The sequence below is a fragment of the Mastigoproctus giganteus genome, chromosome 1 (assembly GCF_048544385.1).
Source record: "Mastigoproctus giganteus isolate SK-2022 chromosome 1, ASM4854438v1, whole genome shotgun sequence".
In the NCBI taxonomy this organism is placed as follows: domain Eukaryota; kingdom Metazoa; phylum Arthropoda; class Arachnida; order Uropygi; family Thelyphonidae; genus Mastigoproctus; species Mastigoproctus giganteus.
Genome location: NC_143575.1, coordinates 239,956,483 through 239,976,224, shown reverse-complemented (window position 1 = coordinate 239,976,224; position 19,742 = coordinate 239,956,483). Strand labels below are relative to the sequence as shown.

The 19,742-nt window shown below is 38.1% G+C and overlaps 1 protein-coding gene across 1 annotated transcript in view; it reads right to left on the bottom strand.

The window, feature by feature from the left end:
* The window catches only part of LOC150091686 (very long chain fatty acid elongase 7-like), a 51,619-nt gene extending 32,416 nt beyond the window's left edge, over window positions 1–19,203 (bottom strand). The window contains exon 1 of the mRNA XM_090385200.1: window positions 19,129–19,203. The gene's annotated coding sequence lies outside the window, so the exon portion shown is untranslated. The remainder of the gene's footprint in view (window positions 1–19,128) is intronic.
* Between the last annotated feature and the right edge of the window lie 539 nt (window positions 19,204–19,742).

The following is a 19,742-nucleotide window of genomic DNA, read 5'->3' as shown; positions in this document are numbered from 1 at the left end:
ACAAATAGCTATAATGTGTTAGAAGGGTAGTAAAGTTTATAAAGAGGGATTCTGAATATGTTTTAATGATAGATAATTGAATTATATGAGCAAATCTGAATATAGTGTTTTAATTGATGAAGATTTGTTGGTTTATCTGAGTGATTAATAACCAGTAGGGACTTTAGAATACTGAAGATTGGTTGACAAGTCTATTGTAACAGTGTGATGGAAACAAAGAGCTGAATGATGAATGTAGCATATTTGATTGTTAATTATGAAACAGAATTGTAAGATAGGACGAAGTTTCAGAGGGATTTAATTCAACTAAGTTATCTTTGCCCCACTGGAAAATTACTTGGAGATCAGCATTTAAGGAATGGTACTGGATATTCCAGAAGTTATGATATCATTAACAGATTGTCAGATTTTAAGAGGGTAAAGACAATATTATTATTCATGTGGGGTGTAACGATATTAAGCACACACGATCTGACGATTTCTTAGACAAATATAGCGCCATGCTCTAGAAATGTCTGGAGTTAGGTCAGAATGTCTGCGTCTGCAATTATGCCCAGGCACCATAGAAGGGATTATATGCTGAAAGCCTCGTAGATTAACTCCAGGGGCTCACATCTGGTGAGCATGGGCTTGGCACACCCAAGGTCCTGAGCTGGATATCATAATCATTATTTTTTTTCTTGGTGATTCCTTTCTACTTCTCTATCTCTCTCTCTCTCTTTCAGGGTAACTTAGATATGTTTTTTTGGTTGGTGCAGCAAAAGCCTCAGGTTTTCTTGCACCATATAGCTAATATAATAATAATAACTCAAGACTTGAAGGATTCTGCAAGGCTTTTGGTGGGAAATTTCTATCAGCTTGGCTCACACTTGTAGGTTGAAGGAAACTGTTTTGTGGAGACGGGGTACATTTAAACAAAGGTGGTGCAAACGTTTTTGCCAGCATTATTTAGGATACCTTAAAGGTTCAGGGAAACTGCTAGTTTTGGGGCGAGGGGGACAAGGATATTATAAATACGCGTTTATACGATAATATTGTTCAAATTAACACTTCCACATACCTCAAGAGTTCTTGTTTGTTACCGCAACAGATCATATTAGCAAGATGTTCTGAGAGCAGAAACGTTTCAAATGAGCGAGTAGCTAATGCCAGGGAAGAAAGCTTAAATAACTTTAAGGGTGTCAGGGTGTTTAACTATACAAGAACACCGAGTCTTAATTGTTTGTACAGGAATGTCAGAAGTGTCGTCAATAAAATGAATGAATTCGAACTGCTAGTTGGGACACGTAAAGCTGACATAACAAGGCTTACTGAAATGTGGAGCCACCCAGAGATTGGGGATGACGAGTTCCAGTACGGTATGTACAATGTATTTAGGAAGGATAGGACAGAAAGATGGGGTGGTGGGATCACACTTCTTATCAAAAGCAGCCTGAGTGCGACGAAAGCTTTCCCAGATTCAGATGTTTCGCATGCTAATATAGAACCTGGATGGTGTGTGTGGAAGCAAAGGTATAATGAGAGTGGGAGTAATCATAACCTTGAAAGACATCAATCATACTGCATGATGGCAGAGATGGAGAGTTGTCGAAACTTTGCTCAGGAGACTAAACAGGGGTTCCACCACTTCAAGCGTCCACTAAGCAACTTAGTGGTATTGCACCAGTTGATGAGATTCATCTATTATTTATCTTAGTATTAATATAGCAGTTCATATTAAGATAAACTTTTATTGGTTCATTAACTATGCAAGTCTTTAAATAAATTTTACCATTTAGAAAAGACATTGTGCACGTGGCTTTTGGAAAAATCGGAATTCTACCGAATGTAAATTCGTTCAGAAATACCTTCAGCACACCGTCCTCCGAAAGCGAAATTTATATGAGGGAAATGCTACTTCAGTAATCTTTACGTTAATTGTGATTAAAACATAATATTCATTTCAAATTATTTTAACTCCAAACACCAAATATAAATGCAATTAACTGGAGAGCACATATCTCTTGGGCAAGACGAAGGAGAATTAGCTAATGCATTAGCATTAGTAGAGGCATACGATGCAAGAAAGCAAGCTTATGCAGCATCAGCCAAAAAAACCCTCCCATTTCACCCCTACATTCGTTCCAAATGCTTCTCGAGGCCGATGGATCATGTTTCCGTCCCAGCCACGAGGAAACGGGCGTTACTGTCTAGCTTGATCTGTGCTCTCCTTTTAAACTGAGAACTAACAAACTTATTAAAATAACCAAACTTAACTCTGTTTATGAGCATGTTCCATAGATGTTGTCGGTCTAGGATAAGTCATCTCTCTTTTACTGTCCATATCACAACTGCAATGAAACGTAACATACCGATGAGACAAAATATTATGACCACCTACCTAATATATGATCACGGAGTTCTACGGTGGATAATGATGAGAGGTAGCAGCAGTAAAAGGCAAAGGAATGGGTTTTAATTTCAGAAAAGGAAATTACGATGCCTTAAGGTACTACATGGCCTCTATTAATTGGGTAGATATCGCGCAGAGGGCGAAGACAATTGAATTATAGTATACCTTTAAAACATTAATCACAGATCCCTCGAATGCGTATTTACCATTAAAAAAATACTCCATGAGGAGGGTTCCAAGTTGGATGAATAGTTCCAAGTTGGACAAACCAGATCGGACCTTTACTTAAGGGGAAAGGAGATAGTATTAAATACACCAGCTGCCATTGCAGATGAACTCAATAGTTATTTTGCATCGATATTTATAGATGAAAAGCCTTTTGTGGCAATGGGAAATTGTGGGAGCGAAGTTGAAATATGTAATTAATGATATTGAAATTTCGCAAGATTATTTAATGAAAAAACTTTCTAGCGTACAGGCCAGTAAGGCTCCTGGAGTTGATGGAATATACCCTATAATCTTAAGGGAGGCGGCAAGCGAGTGCATTGAACCATTGAGGCTAATTATGCGAGCATCACTAGACTCTGGGGAGATTCCCTTGGATTGGAAAAGTGCAAATGTATCTCCCATACATAAGGGTGGCTCTAAAAGTGAAGTTGGAAATTATCGACCTGTCAGTCTGACTTCAGTAGTAGGGAAAATCATGGAGGCAATGATCAAGGGTGGAATTCGAGATCATTTAGATCGAAATGAAATTCTCAAGGATACGCAGCATGGTCTTGTAAAGAGAAAATCATGTTTAACAAATCTGGTTCGCTATTTTGAAAGGGTCACTCACGAGCTGGATTTAGGTAATAATTTCGACATTGTTTATTTAGATTTCAGCAAAACTTTTGACTCAGTCCCACGTGAGCGGTTGCTTTATAAGCTGGAACAGGTTGGAATCACTGCGAAAATCCTTAGGTGGATAGAAGGATGGCTTCAGGGCAGGAGGCAGAGGGTTGTGATAAATGGCTTTTCCTCAGATTGGGTTGATGTAAAGAAGTGGGGTTCCCCAAGGATCAGTATTAGGACCACTGTTGTTTTTAAGTTTCATAAAAGTCATTGATGAAGGGATAGAGGGCGTGATGTCTAAATTTGCAGATGATGTTAAAATTGGTAGAGTAGTTAATGATCACTGTCAAGCTAAGCTTCTTCAGAGAGACCTAGATAGACTTCGAGAATGGTCAGAAAAATGGCAGCTGTGCTTTTATCCAACAAAGTGTAAGGTATTACACCTGGGAAACAGTAATCCCAAAATACCTTATTCACTTGGTGGAGTTCAACTCAACCCAGTACTGGAGGAAAGGGACTTGGGTGTTACGATACGGTCAGACATGAAATTCTCTGAGCATTGTAAACAGGTTGCAAGAAAGGCCCATGGTGTCCTATCGATGATCTATCGAACTTTTGCAAGTAGAGATAGGGACGTGATAATCCCATTATATAAGGCTTTTGTTAGACCACACTTGGAATACTGTGTTCAAGTATGGAGACCGCACATAAAGAAAGACATAGAGCTTCTTGAAAGGGTGCAAAGAAGGGTAACTCGCCTGGTGAGATCGGCCAAAGGGCGTCCATATGAAGAAAGGGTTTAATATGTCGGTTGCAGTGTTTGGAAACTAGACACCTTAGAGGAGATTTGATTGAGGTGTTTAAGGCTCTGAGAGGTTTCAGTAAAATGAATGAGGACAAAATTTTCAAGATTATAAATGATGCTAGAACTAGGGGACATAAATTCAAGTTACGGGGGAAATGTTTAGATTGGACTGCAAGAATTTTTATTTTAGCCAGTGAGTTATAAATTTCTGGAATAAGTTGTCTACATGGGTGGCAGAGGCTGACAGTTTGGGGAAATTCAAAGGTCATCTGGATAGTACTTTCGGGTAAGGGAAGCGCATAGGATGACAGGTTTAATTTCCTTTTCTTTTATTAATTTTTTTATTTTTTTATTTTTTTTAAATTTTTTTATGCGGTTTTTTTTTTTTTTTTTTGTTTGGCTAGTGCTGCATAAGCCATAGGCTTTCTTGCACCAAGCGGCCATTACTAATACTAATACTAATACTAATATGATGTTGGTCCTAATATGATGTTTGGCTAGTGCTGCATAAGCCATAGGCTTTCTTGCATCAAGCGGCCATTACTAATACTAATACTAATACTAATATGATGTTGGTCCTCCACATGCAGTCAAAACACAGCATACCCGATGAGGCCTGAACGCTACAAGGTTTCTCAATGTCTTGTGGTATCTGGTACCAACACATAACCAGCAGATCCTTTAACGTCTGTAACGTTCGTGGTTGAGACGCCCCAAATCGGAGTTGCTGTTCCAACACAAACCAAAGATGCTCGATGGGATGGCGCATTATCCTGCTGAAAGACAGCACCGCCAGAGGGAAAGACCATTGCCATGAAAGGGTGTACGTGGTCAATAATGGTGTCAGAAAACGTGATTCATCGGACCATACGACCTTCTTCCAATCACTCAAGGTTCAGTTTCGATGCTCGCGTGCCCATCGTAGGCGCTGAACCTTGGTTAGCTTGGGCACTCGGAGCAGCCTGCGGCCTGCGGCTATGCAGTCCCATTTTCAGCAGGATTCGATGCACTGTGTGTTGTGACACATTACTCTCGTCACCAGCATTCCAATTACCGGCTAGTTGCTCCACAGTCACCCTTCTGTTGCTACATACCATCCAGGAGAGCCTTCGCTCACCTCGAGCATCGATGAGCCGTGGTCGTCCAACACCTCGCCGGTGGTTCGTGGGTTTTCCCTCCTCCGATCACTTTCGGTAGGTACTAACCACGGCTGACTGTGAGCATTCCCCCCCCCTCACCAGCCATGCCGTTTCGAATATGCTCTGATCCAGTCGTCTGGCCATTACAATTTGGCCTTCGTCAAACTCGCTTAATTCCGCTGCCTTTCCCATCTGAAGAACAAGAGTGACACTGATTAACGGAGCTCAGTATCAGGTGTTTTCTATACTGTGTCCCGACTCGCGTACGTGCCGTAGTTCGCCTGCAGTTGCTTCAATTTGCATAACGACTCTCTGGAAATACTGTTTTGATTCATCCGTGTATGTTCACTGGTCTCCTGTTCGTTGCAATCACACAAATTATTCTGAGGAAGTTTAAAATAGTAATTTTTCCAGTCCGTGTCCTGTTAAAAAGAACACAGCGTGTAAACCAAATTGCTGCCAAGATTTTTCTTGACATTAAGAACATCTACTCATGGCAGATACATATGAGTAACACGTCCTTTGTCGGACTCATCCCATCTATTTTGCCACTCTAACATCAAGAGATTCTTTATCGTAATTTTCTAACTCTTCACACCTTGCCTGGTATAAAGCCTTCCCTCATCAGGACAAGACTCAATGTTTAATGTAGACCTAATATTATTTCTCGTGCAATACATCAAAGCACACAATAAAATCTGTAAGTCTGCAGGTAATCTTAGAGAGCAACAAAAGCGCCTCTGTAGAAACCGTAAGACAAGAATTGGGGATGCATAGGAGAGCGAAACGTTGAGCTTGGAGCATGTATCTCTTTATCAAGGAATTTGTGATTCTATGGAACCAAGCTACAGAAGAATAGGTGATGATTGGGACAAACAAAGAATCATAAAGTAAGTTCAAGGCTCTCCCCTCCCCTTGATTCCCCAGCATACTCGAACTACTCCTCTCAGCTTGACATATAACACACGTATCTTATTTCTTAGATACTTAGCATGCTCAACAAAGTCATCTTCTCCCCTACACACATACCAAGGCACTTGGCAACAGTAGCATATCTAATATGCGATCGAACTACGGGCTGTCTATTGATACTTGAACGACCCTTCAATAATAGTTGCACAATCTTGGTCTTAGAAATCTGTAATTTATACAGCGTAGACCATTCTATTAATTCTTGTAATACTCGAGACGCTCTATTTTCTATCTCAGACCTTTCATTGCCATACACCAGAACCAACAGGTCTTCAGCATATGCTATCACATTCACTCAGACATCATTCTGATTAAAAAATTTCTCCATAACAATTGTCAAGGCATAAAAGCTAACCACCAAGCCTTCAACTAGATGAGATCAATCCCAGATGATCGGCCATCAACAGCCTGCATTGTGGCATCAGAAATCTCTTCCAAAGAGAAGAGAGACTCATATGTTGGAAGAACAATAGGCAGCATTGCCTTCGACCATACTGCATTGTTCTGGACTTAGATCTTGACTCTCTATTCCGGGAAATAACTCATCCAGGATCATGTTCAAAGACTCACTCCAACCAAGAGCATCTTTATTTTCAGATCTTACTGTAAAATTAACGGAATCAAAAACACTTTTCCGTGATTAATTTAAGAATTGAATTGCAGGGATCTCTTGACCCTTTTTCAGACACAAACTTCTTCCACGAAGTATATTTAGATACATTTATAGCTTCAATACAGTATATTCTTTAAGCAAACTTTTAGAACAGAACTTATACAATTAATCATTGGAGTATTGCCTACCCTTCGGTAGTATTGGAATATTTTTTCACAGTTCTTAAATTAAGTATCTTTTGCCGCAAACCTTCAATCCACAAAATCACTGGTATTGATGTTATATTCTTTTTTTTCATGCTCTTATTCGATGCCATATACATAGCATTCTGCAACCTAATTACATATTCCTCTAGTTAAATCATTGCAATTTACATAATTAACAATAACATTGAAGGTCGAATCGAAACAAGCCCAATTAGCAGTTCGTATAGAACATCTATCTAATTCTGCAATCTCTCTAAAACTCTTAGTACATCCAAGCTAAAACAAGATGGCATTATGGTCGCTTGTGGTGAATTGACTCGCAACTCCCCAATTATGCATCTTATCTAATACGGACATAGTGCATACAGTAACATCAATAAAAGATTATCCATACATAGAGCTATAAGTTGGATATTCACAATTACCGTTCCATAATCAGACAGGAAGCCTTCAAGGATTACAACTCTATCATCAGACTCCCGACTGCCCTAAGAATGGAGCTAGAGTTCGAGTCCATCGCAATTATAATACGAGTTCCTTGAAGTGTATCTCTAATTCTCTCTCCAAATAATTTACATATGGATTAATATTATCAAAGTGCTTACAGTATAGTGAGACCAGATATACTCTACCTATTGTGCCGATTATTTCAGCACACATTACATTTTCATTAGATAGACTTACTATTTTGGTAATCACCAAATTTGGTTTACTCACTACGATTGCAACTTTAGGATGATCTCCATCTGATAAAATCCTGTAACATTTTGGATATCCTCGTACATTTTTACCCATTTCATAAGTCTCCTGCAATAGACCAACATCAATATTCCTATTCTCCATTTCATAATGAAACTGAGCTGCAACAGCCTTTGCTCTATGTGCCTTCAACTGAGCAAAACTTAAGCTCTCAGCCATTACTTATTTTGTCCTTATATTGCTCTAACGCTCTCATATATTCAGGACAATCCTTATTAATAGCTGTGTGATCACAATTCCTCTTTTTATATTTACATTACTGCATACGGGTCCATTTCCTTTACTACTGCAGTCCTTGTATGCATGCTAAATCTGGACACAATGTCCGCATATAATATCCCTTTTACAATACTTTGATGTAACCAAAATTCAAGCACTTGTAGCATTGAACCAATGAGAATATTTCTTTATATTTGTAAGCCACCTAATTGGCATACAACCCTTCCCTCTTTTAAATTATACTCCAAAGCCTTGATCTGACTTCCAAACCCAATTTGGTACATTACCAGTTTTAGAATTATTAATTGAGACAATTTCGATATTTTCATTAAATTCCTTTTTTGACACTCCAAAATGTTTACAATTTTTTTGTCCATACCTCTTCTAAGAACTCTTCTTTTTGCATACCCTTTTCAGCATCAAACACTACAATACGAGGATGCGCACTCCTTGGAATCACAAACTTCAGTCCAACCTCCTGAATCCTCGAACATCTCCTGATTTTCTTAATATCATCCTCCCCCTCCGCCTCCTGGCTCACAGCTCTCCTGAATAAATTCACTAAAACCCTTCCAAAAATCTATCAGAAGAGATTAAAACTGTCCACTCCCAATACAATGGGTCATGGTCCCAGGAGGTAAAACTCAACGGTTAACTCAACGCACGGAAATAGGGTTAATAAATTTCACTTCTGCTCCAATCATTCAAGTGGGGATATCTAGTCAGCATGGACAGCCCACCCAAATACGAGGACGTAGGGCCAGCTAGTCTGGTTCTGGTGCAATAAACAAGCCAACAGCAAGATAATTTAGAAAAGCAAAACAATCAATTTATAATTTTATATCACTCAGATAACTTACTGTATAAACTGCACCCTAGAATAGCCCCCTGGGGCTACAGATAATAAAGAACATTGACATCTGTTTTGAAAGAAATCTTCGCAGTCAAACAAATGTCTACAAATTATGAAACTATTTTGGTTGAATTGATATTAAAATAACCTACAACACGCAGGACATAAACCTAAAACAAACACCTAATACAAAGTTAGATATTATTGTAAAATTATAATTTTACGAAAACAAATCATCGGCAGCGAAAGTAAGCGAGCTAATTCCTGGTTCGCGTGGAAATCGAAGTACTGGGTCGAACCCGAGGAAATGTTGGATTCAGTGTGTTCAGTTCGATTGATAACGTGTCAATAACGTTAACGCACGCCATGCTCTTTTTTTAATTATACACGATTTCTGACTGAGTGCTATCACATTCTATAAGAAGTATAAAATTGTATCCGATAACTTAGTCAATAGTAAATAAATTATTTTTTATCTCCAATAGTGTTATGTATTTTGGCACGTGGCGATTGGTACAATAGACCATCAAATGGATAATGGAGTTGGTTCGAATGAAAACTGTGAAGCAAATAATTACTACCGTTGTTGTTTTTGTCTGTAAAATAGGTGGTTATTCATTTATTATTGTGAAACACAAATCTTTAACTTTACATTAATGATAAGTGTATTTTTTTTTTTTTTCAATTTTATATCTAGAAATACTAACCTGCGGTATCTTTCTGGTGAGCAATGCAACGTTTCAATCTTATTTTGTTCATTAACGAACGTGATTTTAACTTTCGTTTGCCAAAAATTATCCTTTTGACTTTGACAGAAGCAACTAAAAGAATTAGGGAATAAAAAATTCATAAAAAGCATAATTAATGCATAATTATAGAAATAAATCCTAACATTTAGCTGGGCACATTCCATAATATCTTTCATACAGCCGACTTTTCAGAATTATTTTATTATCAAATTAGGAGTAATTTTTATTGATCAATAATAGATTTTGGTGGTTGTTGAAGTAGGCTTTTAGGAGCATAAGCGGCTAAGGCTATATATCCACGAATATTGTCTGTAAATTGCGTGTGTTCTGTGGTCGATTTCATGTTTCCTGGACGATAAACTCCAGCTTCCGGGAGAAAAAACTGGGCTACCCTCGCCTAGGACCAACAAAATCAGCCACGTTGAGAAAGAGTCCCATAAAAATTCCTCTCTTCATCGACGGGATTCGAACTGAAGTCTTTTCCAGCCGTTTTGGGAGGACGGCGATTCTACTAACAATGCTACACACGAGGGTTAGATGTCTTTCTTTCTGTTCGTTTAGTTGGAGTACTGATTGAAAAGTTCTGGAGTCAGGAGTTTCTTAGATCTTGCTGCATTTGTCGCTTGATCAGGACAAGAAGTGGTAGCTTGGAAATCTTTCTTGAAAGACTGAAACTTGTTGGGCAACAACAGACCACAGACTGTAAGAGACTTTATTAACCCCTACACCACCCACCCCTACTCTTACCGAATGAGCCAAAAGTATCTTCGTTTTTTCTGCGGATGCAGCCTTTCATTCTACGCATATCCCAATTGTGTTCCATTTGAAAGAATCTCGTAATTGTTCAGGAATTAAAATCATCTCTAATTGCATGAATCCAGTTTTTCTTGCTTCTGGTTTGCTTGTTTCATTACATTAATCCAGTTTTTCTTGTTTTTTTCTTGCGACATTAACAGAATACATGATTGTCCTTCACATATATTCTGTGTGAAGGACATGCACATTAGGAGGGGGAGTGGTTCAGAAATTATTTCTGTTCACTGGGAACCAGTTGTAACAAAAGATTGAAACAAATATCGTGTATTATACTTTTTCAAAGTAGTCACTAAACAGAATGATACGTCTTTGCGACATCTCAATGCACGTCCACACGCCCGTTTTTTAGAAGTCCCCTGGCTGCCCTTCAAAAGACTACTCGACAGCCTAAATCACCTCGTCATCAGCAGCAAGGTGTTTTCCAAGAAGAAAGGGCTTCAGTACAGAAAAGATAAAAAAAAACGAAATCCAAAGGTGCAGGATCGGAGAATAAGGAGGATGCAGCGATATTTCAAACTCATATTCGTGGGCACACCTCACTGCAGCCTGCGAAGAATGCGCTGGGACATTATCGTGCAGCAGGTGCATACATTTTTTTTACAGCTTTCTATGTCTTTTTTTTTTTCTTTTATAACACCAGGCAGTTTTATGGAGAAGTCGTAATAATACTTCGCCGTCACAGTGCAGCCCTTTGAAGGTAATCTGTTAGCTGTACACACCATGCTGATTCCAAAAAACTGACAGCATCATCTTGCTGGCACCTGGAACCTTTGCTCTTTTGGGGAAGGGGTAATTCTGCATGCTTCCATCGTTTTGACATTTGTTTATAATCAGGATCACAGCAATGAATCTAAACTTCATCCATGGTGACTAGCCGTGAAAAGCCTCCTCTTCATTTTCCTGGAACATCGGCTTTTCATGTGCACTTTGAGCCCTTTCCATCCTCTGGTAATGAGTCAGAAGTCTGAGAACGCATCTAGCAGACACTTTGCTCATGCAATCATTGATGGATGATGTTTTCCACAGATGCAATAATTTCTACAATAATTTGGAGCTCTGCAGCTAGTTCTTTTAAGCTAATACGACGACCTTCCAGGATTAATGCCTCAATTTTTGCAACACTCTTCTGTTACAGCAGTTGCTGGGAGTCCAGGGATTTTTTCATCATGCGCTGAGGTTCTTCTGCATTTGAATTGTTTACCAATGTGCAACGACACTGCGACCTGGGCAGTCTTCTCCTTAAACAGCGACCATTTCTTCGTGGATTGTTTGGTTGTTTTCCCTCTCAAAAAGAGGAACCGAATCATTGATCTCTATTCCACTTTATCTATTGGGATACTTCACTTCATTCACCGCTGTAATAAACAAAATGAATTGTCAGATGAAACCAAAATTTGTGTGGTTGCTATAGAGATTTCAAAGTATCAAACAAAAAAAAATTCATCTATCTTACATGACTACTCTGTACGAATACTAATAATTTTTCAGCCCTCCCCCGTCGTATATTCAGTGGATATCTAATTTTGAATCCTGTCTTTGATTGGTCGTATTAAAGACAATAGGATTTAAGTTAACATAAGTTATTGTGTACATATTAGTTAATAGGATGAATATATGTAAATTAATATATATAATAATTTGCATATGTGCCTCTGTTGAGCAACAGTTTCGTTACAAACATTCGCCACTGGTACACTAGAATAATTGTAATTTTTATAAGGACTGTATAGTCATACATGTAAAAAAATATCCATTTTTTAGTAACTTTTTAAATATATTTTTGCCTTCTGTTTATTCATCTGCAAAGTTTGCAGAAGTTCAAACAGTCCTATATCTGCGTGACACCACGTCTCTGGTATCCCAACAATATCTGCCTTCGATGTCTTGACTAGCACTTCAAGCTCATCAAATTTATTAACTATACCATCCTCTGGTATAGTTAATAAATTTGCTAGCATTGGTGCAGATGCAAGTGTACATGCACCTGTTTCTACTCTTAGTTACCCTAACAGAGCCTTGTTCCACAAGTAAATACTTCGTTCCCCTCACCAATCTTGTTGCCCTTCTCTGTACTCGCTCAAGCAACTCTACTTCCTTCCTAAAATGAAGCCTCCAGACCTGTACGCAGTACTCAAGGTGTAGTCTGACCATGAATTATAAACACCATTGGTTACTTGATATATTTGCCTTTTGGTTACTCATCTGCAAAGTTTGCAGAAATTCAATCTCATGATATTTCTAAGGGAATTTGCTTTAAAGGACTTTAAGCTTCTAATGGTCTGCCTCCCAATTCTTGCAACTGGGTGGCCAGTTTCCTCTTTGACGATTCACTGCATGCAATGGTAGATGACTGTCGTTTTAGCCAGTGTTACAGATCCTCAAGGTTCCGTTCTTTAAAGTAACCCTTTCTTCTAATGTTCATTCGAAGATCGTCCATTGATGTCCTCCAAAGAAATCTCGATTACGAACTTCCTTCAAGGGTTCACAGTTGACTTCACCGTGTGTTCGCCCTGGAGTATAACAGAAAACGTATTATTCATTTTATAAAAATCAGTGAACTCAGTACGCGTGCCGATTTTATTGAGTACATTATATTTTCAGTTTTATACACTTCTCACGTTTTTTGTATCAAAATATAAATACTTGGCACGTATTTCTTATCAGAAACGATCTGTTTTTGAACTACTAATAAACAAATCACACTGTCAAACACGTGTTCTTTTTTTTTTCATGTTTTTAGGCGCGTTCGAATATACATACTAACCGCTTATTGTCTTCATCAACTTCTTCCTTCTGTCCAACCTTCCGAGTGTAACAGAAGGATTCCAACCGGACGAATATTCATGAAATTTTATATTTGAACCATATAAAAATGAAGCATTCCAAATTTCGTTAAAATGGGACAAATAAAAATCCGGAAATTATTATTTCCGCGTTTGTGAAGGGGTACATTTTCGCTTATGAAAAGATACATATGTAGAGAAAGAGAAAAGAGACTTAAAAGTATACGGGAGTAGAGTAACAAATATTATACAGTTGTAATTATATTGAACGGCTAATTCTATAGAAAGTAAATCTATAGTGTGTTCTACAAAGTTATAATCTTAGTAATTAGTTTAAATTAGATGAATATATTTACTTTTCACTTCTATTAATCACAGAAAAAGAAAATCAGACGTGCTTGAAATGTTTTACATTAACGAACTTGTTTTAATTCAAGCAGATAAACTCGTATACTTTTATGGTCGCAATATGGGCGCTTCTTCACCCATATTGCGACCTCCTTTTTTGAAATTAGCACGGTCGGATGTTAATAAGTATTTATCCTCGCTCAAAAATATTTGGAATAAGGATTTGAAACTGGGCTTGCAATTTCATCCTTCTTTATGTAGCACCACCTTCTAGACCTACAAGCTTTTCCCATAAATGAATAAGCTTTTTCAGTCCTTCTGAGTATGGCTCCTTACTTTGCCTTTTTCCATTACTTCCTCCTGATCTGAAATTTGTGGTCCCATAATGGATTCTTCGTTTTAAGGAAGAGGAATACCGGTAAGTATGAAGTTGAAAGGCTGGAAGAATAAAGGGAGTGCAGTAGATTTTCAAAGCCACACCTGATTCCAAAATTTACCGTGTCTATGAGCGGGAGCATGGTCGGCTAGGAGGACAGCTTTGGATAGACTTCCGGATCTTTTCAACTTAATAACCTCTCTTAATGTTCAGAAGGGGTTTTTGTAGTTCTCCCCAGTGACGTCCTTGCCTTTTGGGAATCAACTATATGGATGATACCTTTAGTCTCAGAAGAGTGAAACATGACTTTGGCAGACAATTGAACCTTGAGTTTCTGAGGGGTTTATGAAGATGAATGTTTCCATTGTTTGTTCATCTGTTTTGTTTCTCTGTCATAATGATGACTAAACATTCACCCATTGACTGAGATGGCTCGCCCTTCTCTTTCGGCATCGCTCACACTGCTTTGCAAACACTTGAATGTGTCTTTTCCATTTTTTACAGTCTCACGTGATGGACAATCCTCGCTCTATACAGATTTAGTCTTTTCGTACATGTTTTTTTGCTTCTTTGCCTTGCCTCATACTACTCCAGCATAATCCCTCTCTGTATTCATCGCTCTAGTTCAGTAAATGATGAATCTATAAAATTAAATGAATATACATCAACTTAGGAGACTTTTACTTAACCGCAAGTTAAAAAACTGTGGCTGTCTTAATACAAAGGTTCCTATTTTTTTTTTGGACAGCGTGTATAAATCAAAACAGGCCTCCCATTGAGACGCGACCCTCTCCTACATATTTTCATCTCTCCTTGCTCCACCACTCGTGAGAAGAACAGTTGGTATAATAGCTGTCCTTCTCACACCGGCTGGAAAAGATCAGAGGGAAATCCCACCAATGACGCAACGAATTTTAATGGGTTTATTTCATAACGCGGTTCAGTTATCGGTCTCAGGCGAGAGTAGCATGGGTTTGTGTTTTTTTCCCGGAAGCTGGGTTTTCTCGTCTAGCAGATAGGAAATCAACTACAGAACTCATGCAAATTACAGACATATTATATAAGGCACAATACGTTATAAGTTGGTGATGTGTATAAAAACCGTACAAAACCCACCAACCAACATCTATCCTTAATGCTTTCGATACTAAAGCTGAGATGGCCACTGTATGTCACCCTTCCGATAGATTTTTCATATAACAGAGTTGATATTCTTGTGTACGTGGACGACATAAAGCTTTTGACGCCAATACCACTGTCAGGAAATGGCCCTAAAAACAGGCACCAGAAACAATAATCCACAGGAGGTAGCTACCTCCCTAAAACTGTACGCCTTTATCCGGACGAATCCATAGTGATGATCTTCTTACTTAAATAATCGTCCGTAATCATGCAATCCCTCACTCTGTGGAACCCCTGTTCCAGTGGTCTATAAGCATAGAGATTCCAAGTTTTTGATCCTATTTTAAGATACGTTTGCCATATTGGGATTATGCTGAACAATCTAAGAAAACTCTCTGGAGAACAACGCAATATCGCAGTCCACAAAATTAAAACTATTCCCAGATATCCTCAGTCTACTCAACAGCTGTAAAATAAGGGCGTTTGATGTACCCATCTTGAAGAAACATCTCTTTCCTGGAATAATGGATACTCGATGGAGTAACGTGTGAACATCACGTACCCCAACCACATACTGATGAATGGCCAACAAATAAAATGTTTGTCGGCGTAATATCTAGCCCTTTTTGGGGCGTGGCCTACTGACAACCTAAAAGCCTGCAATTAGATCATTTTCCTCTCTACAGCTAACAAGAAATCGTTTATGGCTTTCGGCTATATTTGTGTCAGCAGAAGCCCTTTCGATCATGCACATTCGTCAACTAGAGGACGACTTAACCGAGTTTACCAAGGACAAGATAACAAAAATCGCTCTCGATACAATGTATTAAAAAACAGGAACCCTTGAGGGCTAATTGAATTCGATTTTCCTGATATGTTTCTTTATTCTGTTTTTTTACCCTCTTATTTATTATTTTTATTTTACTTTTTTGGGGATTGAGATAACTTTGGAGATACTAGCACTGTTGCAGCCTTCTAGGCCCCAGCAAAATCTGTATTTATTATTATTTTTCATTGATGTACAATCGATAGAGACCCGTCTTTTTCTCACTTTGAGATATAGGCAAAATAAATGCGAAATTGTTACGAAAATTAAGAATTCCTTCAACAAAATGGGACCTTCTTAAATCCGTTGGCGGTTAAAAATGGACGATCTTATTTTCCAAGTTATTTTCTGAATCCTGCAATTTTTCACATAATGGTATGTTGCTTATGAAATGTAAATTTTCCGAATAATAACCAAACTCATAATTTCATTTGTAAATAAAGATTATTTAATAATTACTCATTAAAATTTTATTCAGTGAAAAATAACTCGAAAATATTTATTCCTCTAGTAATGCTAATAATTGATATTCATGAGAGACCAGCAAAATTCAAAGGTGAAGGCATTTACATAAACGTTTTAAACATGTCAAACGTGTGATGACTATCAAAACCTTCCACCAGCCAATCTTACAGTCCCGAGTCAATAATAACAGGGATTTTGGAAACTAGGAATAATGAAAAGGGGAACAATTCCATTTTTATTGAAGACACGGTATTGATGTGCCTCAAAGCAAATATTCCTCTGGAAAAGTTGGATGATCCTGCAGTGCCACAATATTTCAACAAATATGTACACGCTTCTGGGGAATTCTACCTTGTGTGGAATTGTTTAAGAAGGGAATATTTTGCAATTTGTTGACAGCATTAAAGCAGTAATCAAACAAAACAAAGGTGAATCCCTCGTTGGTAGCATTGTTGGTAGAATCATCGTTCTCCCCCACAATGGGTGCAAAAGACTTGAGATCAAGTCCCGTGGATGGTGGGAGTACTTTTTATGGGCCTTTTTCACAACTTGGCTGAGTTAGTCGGTCTCAGGCGATGGCTGCATGGTTTTTCGTCCAGCAACCTATATCGGCCAGAGAGCACACGCAATTTAGAGATAGTATACACGGAACAATAGGACCTTAGTCGCTGATGCTCCTGAAACCCCACAACAACAACTTGTCATCAAACTATTTATGACATTTTAAAAAAATATAATACTTCTTATACAAATCTGTTAAGGCTTGTTTCTGATTCAGCTCCATATTCCTTTGTTAATAGTTTCAAAGTTTTAACAGGAAATCAAATTTTAATTTACAGTTTTGGGCATAAAAAACCAGTTAGAAAGAAACACAGGAATTATAATCTCTTAATGAAGCAATAATCAAAATGAAAATATCTCCAGAAAAATGAAGTCAAAGTATATAAAAGTTTTGGAAATAATTTAACAATAACTTTCTCCAAAATTATTTCCAAGACAAGACATTATATGTTGGAAGTCATGGTTTTCCTCGGTGAAATATTTAGATAAATATTTCAATCCATTATTTGATTTCTTCAAACATTCTGATACCACACACGGTACAACAGAAAAATTAATAGAAAATGATGAGTTGGATCTATCAAGAAGAATTGAATTGCATTGCATGTGTAAGTGAAATTTGTAATGAATTCATTCCTTTATTGGATTCATTAGAAGGATAGAAATCAGTTATTAAAAATGATGAAAATCATGCCAATGAAATAATGTAGATGGTATTTTCCCTACTTCCCTACCATTAATGTACGAACACCCCTCCATGGATGGGGAAACAGATCCTATGCATGCAACACGTCACGGAACCTGCTATAAATATGCACACTGGGCTTCGAACAGACGATTGCAAAAGTGCGCATGCAAGATAACACGTTCAACAGAATTACCTCAACAGTTCAACAGAATTTATCACCTCAATAAATGCTAGACGCCGATTAACTTGGTGTAATGAGCGCGAATCCTGGACTGTAGAGCAATGGAAAACAGTCCTATGGACAGACGAGTCGAGATTGGCGCTCTACCAGTCGGATAGCCGTTCCTGGGTGTGGCGAATGCCAGGGGAACAGTTCCTTCCTGATTGTATCCTCCCAACAATGAAGTTTGGTGGAGGCAGTGTCATGGTTTGGCTTGGGCCCATTAGTCGTTATCGACAAAACCATGAATGCTGTGCAATACCAAGACAGCCTGGACAATTATGCACTTCCAACATTATGGCAATACTTCGGGGAAGGCCCATACCTGTATCAGCAAGACAACGCGCCATGCTATACTGCTCGGGTCGTAACAAAGTGGTTTGAGGATATGGGTGTGGCAAATTTGGATTGGCCAGCCCAGAGTATTGATCTGAATCCTATCGAGCATCTTTGCAATGTATTTGGTCGTCGGGTACGTGCACGTCGAGATCGCCTAAAGAACAAGGCCGAAGTGGTGGCTGCGTTGAAGGCCGAGTGGAGGAACATATCACCTGACATTTATAAAAAGCTGGTTTAGAGTATCAAGCGAATATTAAAGGTCGTCATAAAAGCAAAATATTAAATAACACAATAAAAGTTCTTTTATTGTGTTATTACCTGTCTAAAGGCAGGTGCCCGGATGTTAATTGTAGGGAAGTATATATATATATATATTTATTTACATATCGTTCTGAAGGAACCTGCTGCGAAATTCATTTCAAAATTAGACTCCAGGTGAAAGAAATACCCAGCAAACTTGACGCTATCGAACATACTGAAGAGTATAAACATTTTTTGGGGTTTTAGGAGCATCAGCGACTAAGGCCATATTGCTGTGTATATACTGTCCATAAATTTCGTGTGTTCTTTGGTCAATTTTCGTTTTAATGAACGAAAAACACATTTCCGGGAGAAAAAACCATGTTATCTTCGCCTGAGACCGACTAACTCGGTCACGTTGTGAAAGAGGACCATAAAAATTGAGATCGGCGATTTCACCAACTGTGCTACTCACGAGAGAGAACTTAAATGTAATAACAGTTGATCCCTTTAATGTGAAAACTGATTATGCTCTTCCTCTTATTTAAGTTTATACTGTTTTCCTTTTATCTTATTACACGGATTTAACTAAATTTGTAATGTGTAGATTGTGGCAATGTCTACTGTTTATAAAAAAGGACCACGTTGGTAGTTACTGGATAGATCTGGTTGAATAATTAATAAATGAACTGTAGAGCAGTTGAAAAGTGCCTGAAATGACACAAACGAAAGGAAATTTCCAACAGGAGAAAAAATTCTCTTTTAAACGGACTGCTAAAGAAGAAAAAAGGAACTGCACTTACCTTGAAGTAGCATATCCGAATGTCTTCAATTATATGAGCAGCATAATCAAGGGATGTAGTACGACTACTTTCTGCTTCAAGGTGATCTCAGTTCTTTCTACGCAATCGTAAAACGGTTCCCACTCTGTATGACGACATGTCAACCATCTACAAACACGGAGAGGACTGTAAACAAATCCAGCAGCGCTGTTAGTAATTTAAATAGTTAATGAAGGAAAGAAATAGAAAGAGAACTGATCAATTAGACTTGGAAAAGATGAATTTGTGCTACTGTGTGAGTTATTTAAATTGCGTGATGCGTTGCAAGGTCCAGCCCATGCTGAGTTAATTGCGCAATCACGGTACAGATATGACACAGCAAAAACAGTACCAGTGGGGTATTTTCTCTTTGGGAACTGATAAAGTTTGAATTTATAACAACCGGTGGATCAAAATTCCGCCCTGCAATTACGTTTATATTCACATTCATTGGGAAGTCATATAAAATAAAATAATCGTGTTGTTATTTGTCTTGCTTGTTAGCAATTAATGAAATTGAATATTTGATGGCAAAGATTTGAATTGCCAATGTTTTTGGAAGCTTTAAAATCGGCCGAGACTATTTTGAAAATTCC